Source organism: Euprymna scolopes, chromosome 34 (assembly GCF_053919585.1).
Source record: "Euprymna scolopes isolate OS-2025 chromosome 34, ASM5391958v1, whole genome shotgun sequence".
Classification (NCBI taxonomy): domain Eukaryota; kingdom Metazoa; phylum Mollusca; class Cephalopoda; order Sepiida; family Sepiolidae; genus Euprymna; species Euprymna scolopes.
In genome coordinates this window covers 49,954,560-49,964,559 of record NC_136515.1, presented here as the reverse complement: position 1 = coordinate 49,964,559, position 10,000 = coordinate 49,954,560, and the positions used below count along the sequence as shown (strand labels likewise).

Below are 10,000 nucleotides of genomic sequence, written 5' to 3'. Positions count from 1 at the left end.
AAAATCAACTCTTATTTGTAAATACATAATATAATAGTTAAACAATATATAACAAACATTTAAAAATCAACTCTTATTTGTAAATACATAATATAATAGTTAAACAATATATAACAAACATTTAAAAATCAACTCTTATTTGTAAATACATAATATAATAGTTAAACAATATATAACAAACATTTAAAAATCAACTCTTATTTGTAAATACATAATATAATAGTTAAACAATATATAACAAACATTTAAAAATCAACTCTTATTTGTAAATACATAATATAATAGTTAAACAATATATAACAAACATTTAAAAATCAACTCTTATTTGTAAATACATAATATAATAGTTAAACAATATATAACAAACATTTAAAAATCAACTCTTATTTGTAAATACATAATATAATAGTTAAACAATATATAACAAACATTTAAAAATCAACTCTTATTTGTAAATACATAATAGAATAGTTAAACAATAGATAATATCGATAATAATTTGCGTCTCTTAAAAGTGACGCGTCACAAACATACATATGAATCAATTGAAAAATGCTTATTTTTCTCAGAGTTTTACTTATATTCACAAAAGCTGCTGATAAGATCAATCTGGGCCTGACCTTTACTCCTGACCTGAAATGGAACACGTAAGGACGCTGGAAAAATGGTGGGATCCTTCTACCGCTCCAGTAGATATCTCACATCTAATGCAATTCTCTACCTATATAAAAGCCAGGTACGGCCAACGATGGAGTACTGCTGCCACATCTGGACAGAAGCTGCTAGAAGCAGCTTATCCTGCCTTCACAGAGTTCAAAATAGACTTTGTAGCTTAGTGGGGGATGACTTTTTCTCTTGCTTGCAACCTCTTTCCCACAAAAGAGACGTTGCAAACCTGTCTTTGCTTTATCGTTATTTTCATGGAAGTGCTCGTCTGAGCTCAAATCTATGACCACCCTTGGCCTGACTTTTACAAAAAACACTCGTCTAGCCAAAACCACTATTAATAATTTCCCACACTCTTTATCTGTGCCTAAACCTAAATCTAGATTCCATAAACAAAGTCTTTTCTCGGAACTGCACGCCTGTGGAACTCCTTTCCGATTGACTGCTTTCCAGCTGACTACAATTTGATTGTCTTCAAGTTCAACGTAAACAAGTTCTTGATGAACCGTCCCCCTAAGTAATCCAATTTACAAAATTCCCACTACTTATGTTTATTACGCTATAATCACATTGACTAATGTATACACATTAACTCTTATCCTCGAGTGGCCCACGGAGCCTTGATAAGTGGTGATTCCTGTGCTAAAAATAGTACGAATCATACAATATTTTAAATAATTACCCTGTCATAATAAATAGTACGAATCATACAATATTTTAAATAATTACCTATGTATAATAAATACGAAGCATTCAATATGTTAAATAATTACCTATGCATAATAAATAGTACGACACATACAATATTTTAAATAATCGGCTATGTATAATAAGTACGAAGCATTCAATATTTTAAATAATTACCTATGTATAATAAATACGAAGCATTCAATATGTTAAATAATTACCTATGCATAATAAATAGTACGACACATACAATATTTTAAATAATCGGCTATGTATAATAAGTACGAAGCATTCAATATTTTAAATAATTACCTATGCATAATAAATAGTACGAAACATCCAATATTTTAAATAATTACCTGGGCATAATAAATAGTACGAAACATCCAATATTTTAAATAATTACCTGGGCATAATAAATAGTACGAAAATACAATATTTTAAATAATTACCTATGCATAATAAATAGTACGAAACATGCACTATTTTAAATAATTACCTATGTATAATAAGTACGAAGCATTCAATATGTTAAATAATTACCTAGGCATAATAAACAGTACAAATGTAAAAGAAACAAAAGAATACATTATTAGAACTGGATTTACGTATAGTTTGCCCGGACCAATGTGACTCTCTCTCTCTCTCTCTCTCTCTCTCTCTCTCTCTCTCTCTCTCTCCAGATTTCCTTGTCTTTCATTAGTTGCCTCATATCTTCAGGATCACAGTTATCGTCATGTGCAATTTGCTGGATGTACGTGGATCTAGCTCGTCCTATACTCATTCGCCCGTACCGTGGAGTCCACAGCAATAAATTTCTCACCAACTCTTGCTTATTAAGATATTGATGCGCCTGGGAATGTTTTTTTAATGTATCTTTCGTATCAAAATGTCCCCGATAAGTATCGCATCTCATTAATAGAAAAAAAAATCGATCAAAGAAGGAAGTCTAATTTTGACTAAAGTTAACACTCTTATACAACCTAACCTTATTTGAGAAGTTTTATTACCGCGCAAGCAGAACTTCCTCGTCTATAAAATGAACTGTAGATCCCTGTAAAAGACATTGTCGCGTTTAAAATGAATGGTTCTTTGTTAAAGCACAATTTAACCATGATACTTGACTTTTGTACGTTTAACTTTAATTCAAGTGATTATGTAAAACAATTTCATAAAATCAGTAGTTTGTTCTTGGATAAGACAGGGGCGCGTTTAGAAATGAATGTTTCTGTTTAGAGCACAACTGAACCATGGAACTTGGCTTTTGCATTTTAAACTTTAAGAGAAGCCATTATTTATATATAATTTTTATAAAATCAACGCTAGTTTCTCTTCAGTGTTATGTAGACTACAAGGTGAACTATGTCACCCCGAGCAGGCATGTGACACCGCCTCTCGGTGCACTGTGTGGGGGAGGAAGTCCTTAACTAGAGCACACAGTTACTCGATTTGATAAAAAAAAGGACAATTTAACCGATTTATATATAAATCTATTTATAAATTGCTAATTTATATATATATATATATATATATATATATATATATATATATATATATATATATATATATATATTAGTAGGGCGTTGGCGGTGACTGGAAAATCGTAGACCTCGCTCCCTGATGGTAGTGGATATGGCCGGTAGGTTGCCATAAAGTTGCTGCTTCGTGGGATGATCTTGCCAAGATATATTTAACACTGTTCGTTGCATATGGGTGTACGGGCCGTCTAGCTTTTTTTTTTTTTCAATCTTTTGGTGAGTGTCTAGGTTGTAGCACCGTAAACAAGGACAGACTCAACCACTGCTCTGAAGAACTCTCAAGGTTGATATCAATAAAATGAAATTAAATATGACAAGATATTACTCATCTTTAGGGGATGTTTAATGATTTAAGCAGAATAGTACTACATCTGTTGAGATAGAATGTTAAAATTGTTTTATAATTTGAATTTAATTGTCGGCCGTGCTTTTTAAAATCTATTGATTAAACCACATGGTAATTTCAGACGAGGTGGCATTTTTTTCAGTTTACACAATTTACAATAATACCGCCTGATATAAATTTTCCGAGGCCAGAAATTAGGTACTAATTAAATATACCAGCGCCTATATTCTATCTGAAAATAAGCATCGTACGGAAACAGCTGTAAATTAATTGGATGCTATGTTATGTACTTTTTATATCAAATCATAATTAAGTATTGAAACACACATGCACATACACACACACACACGCATACCCACACACAAGCACACATACATACGTATATAACAGTAATTTACGGATCAAATTCTCTGAACATAGACGTTTAAAAGGTGAAAGGTACTTTTTGTAAATCAAAAACAGTTTTGTTGGTTTCTGATGTTTAATTTCATTTCACCTCGCCGCCTGCGAGTGAAATTTGTCCTGGGGTATTAAGTTTTACGGTTGAATGCCCATCCGACCGAACCGGGTGTGGCGCTTGGAGTCCGGGTATTCAGTTAACCAAAAATCCACTGAATAAAAAGATAGAGGAAAAGCAGAGAGAGAGATAGAGAGAGAGAGAGAGAGAGAGAGAGAGAGAGAGAGAGACAGACAGACAGACAGACAGACAGACAGAGCGAGAGAAACAGAAACAAACAGACAGCAGACAGACAGACAGACATACGAGCAAGGAGAGAAAGACAGACAGAGAAAGAAAGAGAGACAGGTAGACAAGCAGAGAAAGACAGGCTGGCAGAGAGAAAGAGAGAGAGAGAGAGAGAGACAGACAGAGAGAGAAAGAGGAGGAGAGAGAGACAGAAAGAGGAGGAGAGAGACAGACAGATCGGTTAGGGAGAGAAATAGACAGGCAGCCGGAGAGAAAAAAGAAGGAAAGGGAGACAGACAGACCGCCAGAGAGAGAGAGAGAGAGAGAGAGAGAGAAAGAGAGAGAGAGAGAGAGAGGCGCACACACATATAGACAGGCAGATAGAGAAAGAGAGACAGACAGACAAACAGAGCAAGAAATCCAGGCAGAGAGAGAGAGAGAGAGAGAGAGAGAGAGAGAGAGAGAGAGAGACAGAGACAGAGACAGAGACAGAGACAGAGACAAAGAAAGAAGGAAAGAAGGGGAGAGATAGGCAGATGGATTAGGGAGAGAAATACACAGGCAGACAGAGAGAGAAAGAAAGAAAGACAGACAGACAGACAGACCGCCAAGCAGAGAAAGACAGGCAGGCAGAGAGAGAGAGAGAGAGAGAGAGAGAGACAGACAGACAGACAGACAGACAGACAGACAGTAGGAGAAAGAAAGAAAGAGACAGCGAGACAGAAAGAAAAACAGACAGAGGGCAGGACGGTATTTGCTTACATAGATGGTGATTTCAGTGACCTAATTGATAACTCTACGTGTGTACACCTCACAAATCAGCTCTCATCGTGCAAGATTTTGAATTCGTGGATTCACTTTTTTATTTTCTATTTTTTTGTCTTTTCAAAAATTCTTCTTCGCTTCGTGACCGAGATTTACAATCACCTGCATTCTTGCTTGTCATTTTCCTTATTAACCAACACGATGGCACGCGGCTGTATTTCATGCCAAGTCAATCAATCACAGAGACTGCCACGACAGTACCAGACCCTATTTCGTTAGGATGATGTATGGTCTACATCGGACCTAAAAAAGTTATCTATCTCAGACAATACTCCTACTTTTTAGAAAAGGGGTTATTGTTGGCCTGAGGTGCTTTAACCAGGGAATATCGAAAAGTTCGTTAAAAGCTTATTAGTAGAAAACAGGAGCTGCCTTTTTTCACCTCCCGCTTTTATGGCGTAACTTTCTGTAGTGGAAGGCAAGATTAAAAGCTGACCTGCTGACTGTTATATCACACAGACTCAGTGAATCTATTAACGGGAGATTCGTTTCTAGAGCAATTGCTCATAACTGATCAAAACCGACCTTGTCTGGTCTGCAAATCCCCAGTTTCTCTTTTTGCTAGATGAGTTGTGGTTTAGCTCGATCCTAGGATGTCTCTCATCCAATGTATTACCTCCTCCTTCGGGATTAATTGATTTATTGCCAAGCGTCCCCTACCGATGAATTCGTTCTCGGCTATATCAGCACCACGCCAGAGTACTCCTAGGAGGGAGCTCATCATATTCTCATAAAAAGGTATTGTGTCACATTACACATAAGATGAATGCTCACAAACGTTGTCGTCTACTTACTTTCCTCCCCACGAGGGCAGATTTAGACACAAGTACGGTTATTAATGTAAGGAGAAACCATCTTCCTCAAAGGGGATAGCGTGGATTGGGATGAATCAAAAAACTGCGTCAGTTCAGAAGGATTCAAACAGAACAGTTGGAATTAAGTATCAGAACGAACACCACACTTTGAATTATTCATTTATAAAAAAATATACAAAATTACACATTTAAATGAGAACATTTGAAAACCTGAAAAAGTTATGAAATAACAGAATCATTTTTATTTGCTTTTTTGCGTTGTTGTTAAAGTCCGAATTTTCGCCAATAACCTGGCTCGATCAAAAAAAAAGGAAATAAAAAAAAAAAAAAAAAAAGGAAATAAAAATGATTTTATCATTTCATAACATTTTCAGGTTTTCAAATGTTCTCATTTAAATTTATATATAGACTAGCATTTCGGCCCGGTGTTACCCGGATGCTTGGAGCAAAAAAAAAATGGTTAGTTTTTTTAAACTTTGACCCTTATTATGACCACTTAACGTTTATTGTTTTGGACTCAAAGCAAGTTATTAAGTTAGATCCATGTCCAACGAATCTATATCTAAAATTTCAAGTGTTTAGACCTAAAATTCTCGGAGGAGTTTGGTAGAGTTCTCAAAGGTCAAATCGTTGAACTTTGACTCCTTAATAGCCAAGTTTCTGGGCGAAAACCGATCACATCGATTTTGCTAAATCTCAGTACGCTGTATATAAAATTTCGAGTCTGTAGACTAAAAATTGACAGAGTTATTGCGTAGCGAAATGTACACAGACGCACAGACAGACAGACATACAGACAGACAGACACGTTCACTTTATATATATATATATATAAGCGAAAATGTATGTATGTATGTGTGTATGTTTGTGTGTCTGCTAAAAACTTTCGACAGACACGACGAAAATTCACAAACTCGGTATCGCTCGAAAAATATCGAAAAATTGGCCAAAAACGTTCATTTTTTCACCCCGAAATCGACGATTTTCGACAGGGGAGGGGTCAACAAAAACGGTCTTCTCATGACGACGAGCGGTTCTACGCATGCGTCAGATGACGTCATGACCTGATTTACTTTAAATAGTTGAAAAACTGAGCAAATTTCATGTACGTCGCGTTAGGTCAGTTGATTAGTGCTTTGGTTTTTTTTTTTTCAATTTTGCAATTTAAATATTGAACCAGTGTTATTTAAGCCATTTTTCACGTAACGATCGTTTTTCTGTTTTTTTTTTACTTCGCTTATCCATCTCTGACCACACACCCAAAAACACCCGGGTACCCACCGATTTTTAAAATTTTAATATCGAAACAGGCTTATTTAAGCCATTTTCACGTGTTCGTTTGTCTGTTTTCATCGTTAGTTTGCCTTACGTTAGTTTTTTGTGTGTGTTTTTTCCATGTTTTGATTACCCCCCCCTCCCCCGCTTAATTAAAACGTTGTTTTCTTTTTTTACTTCGCTTATAACAAACAAACCTGGTCATTGACATCGTCGTCGTCGTCGTCGTCGTCGTCGTAACGCTCGACGACTTCCGGGCGCGCACCTGTCAATTTAAACATCTTTTACTAACTCATTCTGGTTGGCCGATTTTATTTTCAAACTTCGCCTCAGGGCTTCGGGTTCGATGCTACCCCCCGGGTTCTTTTTTATTTAACACCACACACACACACACCTACAAACACCCGGGCAACGCCGGGTACCCCCGCTAGTATATATATATATAAAATGTTTTCTAAAATGTGTGACTCTCCATTTCTTATATTTAGTGCTTAAACCGAGCGATTACACACACGGATTTGAAACAGCACCAACACAAGACGACTTTCTTTTCAAGAGGCTTCGAACTCTTAATAACAACATTATGAAGAAAAAAACATTATGAAGAAGAAAACATTATGAAGAAAAAAAAAAAAAAAAGAACGAAATCGAACTAATCCTCTCCTTGAGAAAACCAGGTTACTGACGAAAATTCTGATTTTTACAACAACAACAACATAAAAAAAACAATAAATAAAAATGATTTTATCATAACATTTTCAGGTTTTCAAATGTTCTCATTTAAATTTATAAAAAAAAAAAGTCTTCTAAAATGTGTCACTCTCCATTTCTTATGCAAATTTATATTTTTAACAAATTAGACACAAGACGATCAAATGTGCAGGTAAAAATAAATGTCATGAGTCAACGTTGGGCTAAAGTAATAAAATTCGCTATTCTAGAATTATCTCAGTCACCACAATACCACATTTACTCTCGGGAACATCCTACTGAAAATATTCTCAATTGCTGGACAATAAAATTCATTTAGCAATATAGGTGTGTAAGAATGCATTGGAATAAAACAGAAGGTGCGAGAACTATTGAAAATTTAAAATAAATAAAAGATCGATTAGCAAGAGCCTCCCAATTTTTTCTAAGTAATAGATCGCCTACCTTTTCGGTTTGTTTAGAACCGAAAATAAACATATACCACAATTTGAAATATATATTTACAAGAATATAAAACAAATACATTAACAAAAAATTACGTAGAAGGCTATCAAAAATCTGGGGAGAAAATAGACACAGTTGATCATTTTTGGTCACAAATACTAACAAATGTTCATCCTTTTCTTAACCAGAATCATCCTTGTCCATATTTACTCCAGGGGACCATCTTACTTATGTTACATAGCACGGATGCGCGTATGTAAATGCATGCGAAGTGACGTCACCGGGGAAGAAAATAATATATATATATATATATATATATATATATAAAGAGAAAAAGAACAGTTAAGGGAAAGACGTGGATAACATTTGAGATCTCGGGAGAGACGAGATAACGTTCGAGATCTCATGAGAGACGAGATAACGTTCAAGATCTCGGGAGAGACGAGATGACGTTCGAGATCTCATGAGAGACGTGGATAACGTTCGAGATCACGTGCAAGACGCGAAGGACGCTCGAGAAAACTCACGCGAGAGACGTCACAGCGGTATAGTGAGAACGAGGAGATAAATGTTGTTGCTACAAAGAACGCACGAGTTGGAGTTATTTCCTTTTCTTTGTCTTGGTTAATTAGACACAGCGTGCAGTGGTCCGCGGACAACGTTACACTTAATACATCGCCAAGTAGATTTGAAATTTTGTGGTTCATAAATAAATATGTATAAAGGATTTCGTTGGAATGACACGATAAGTGAGAAAGAAAACACACGCAAAACATATTTGGTTAGTAAGACCCGCCCAGCGCTTTCTAAGTAACAGATCACCTACTCTTTACTAGTTACTACACTTTGATCTTAGCCAAAAGGCCAAGCCTCGTAAACCTCGCCTTTGCGATCGCTTTTGCTGCTGATATCGTGTAACTCGAAATATTGGCGACGGCCAGAAAAGGAATCACAGTGACTAAACAACATGTGTTGATTTACACCTGCACAGTTTATGAGCATCAAAAAGGTGACGTCACAACCGAGTTTTATGATCAATGTTTTGTAGTTTTCGTGTGTTTGATTCGCCGAACGTATTATAATCCCTTGTAGTTAGCGCGCCCAGTAGAGATTGTTAAAAAAATACCAGATCACAAGAGAATTCAATAACACACACACACACACACACACACACACACACACACACACACACACACACACACACACACACACACACACACACACGCGCACACACACACACACATACACACACACGCGCACACACACACACCAACACGTACATATACTTAAAATAGCTACTTTCATGAATCCAAAATAAATCTATATCAAAGATGTTTTTACGTTTGTCTTCAAAGCCAATTTAACGTAGAATCCTAAACGATTCAAGTTCTAATTTATCCCTTCTTTCTGCACACAAAAGTTCAAAACAATACGGTTATATTACTTTTTATTATTGAAATCCTTTTGAGATAAGCAATTCATACATTTTATTTATTTATTTATCTTTTTTTTTTATTTGCGGACTATTATCATCCTCATCTTCTAATTGTTGTTCCACAACGTTTCGATCAACTATTCTTCTGGCCTTCGTCAGGTGGTAAACCTGGACGGGATAGGAATGCTGAATCTCTTAATTGTATCCTCAGTAATTACTGCTTTCCGTTGTTTTTGCCGTCTCACCACATTTTGACCAACTAAGCCTCTGGGCGACTTTGGTTAGGACTGAAACCACTTTTTTTCAGAAAATGTTCATTTGGAATAGCATTCCTATACCGTCGCGGTTTACCTGACGAAGACCAGAGGAATAGTTGGCCGAAACGTCGCGAAACACGCAAAAAGATGAAGATAATAGTCCGCAAATAAATAAAAAAAAATAAGGTTCTGTTATATATATGTATATATATATATATATATATATATTTATATATATATATATATATGTGTGTGTGTGTGTGTGTGTGTGTGTGTGTGAAATGGAAGATGAAGAATTAAAGTTATATATAACTTT

At 35.7% G+C, this 10,000-nt stretch overlaps 1 protein-coding gene across 1 annotated transcript in view; it reads right to left on the bottom strand.

The window, feature by feature from the left end:
• Positions 1-10,000, bottom strand: part of LOC145259192 (tubulointerstitial nephritis antigen-like) — a 244,635-nt gene that overhangs the window by 36,782 nt on the left and 197,853 nt on the right. The window lies entirely within an intron of this gene.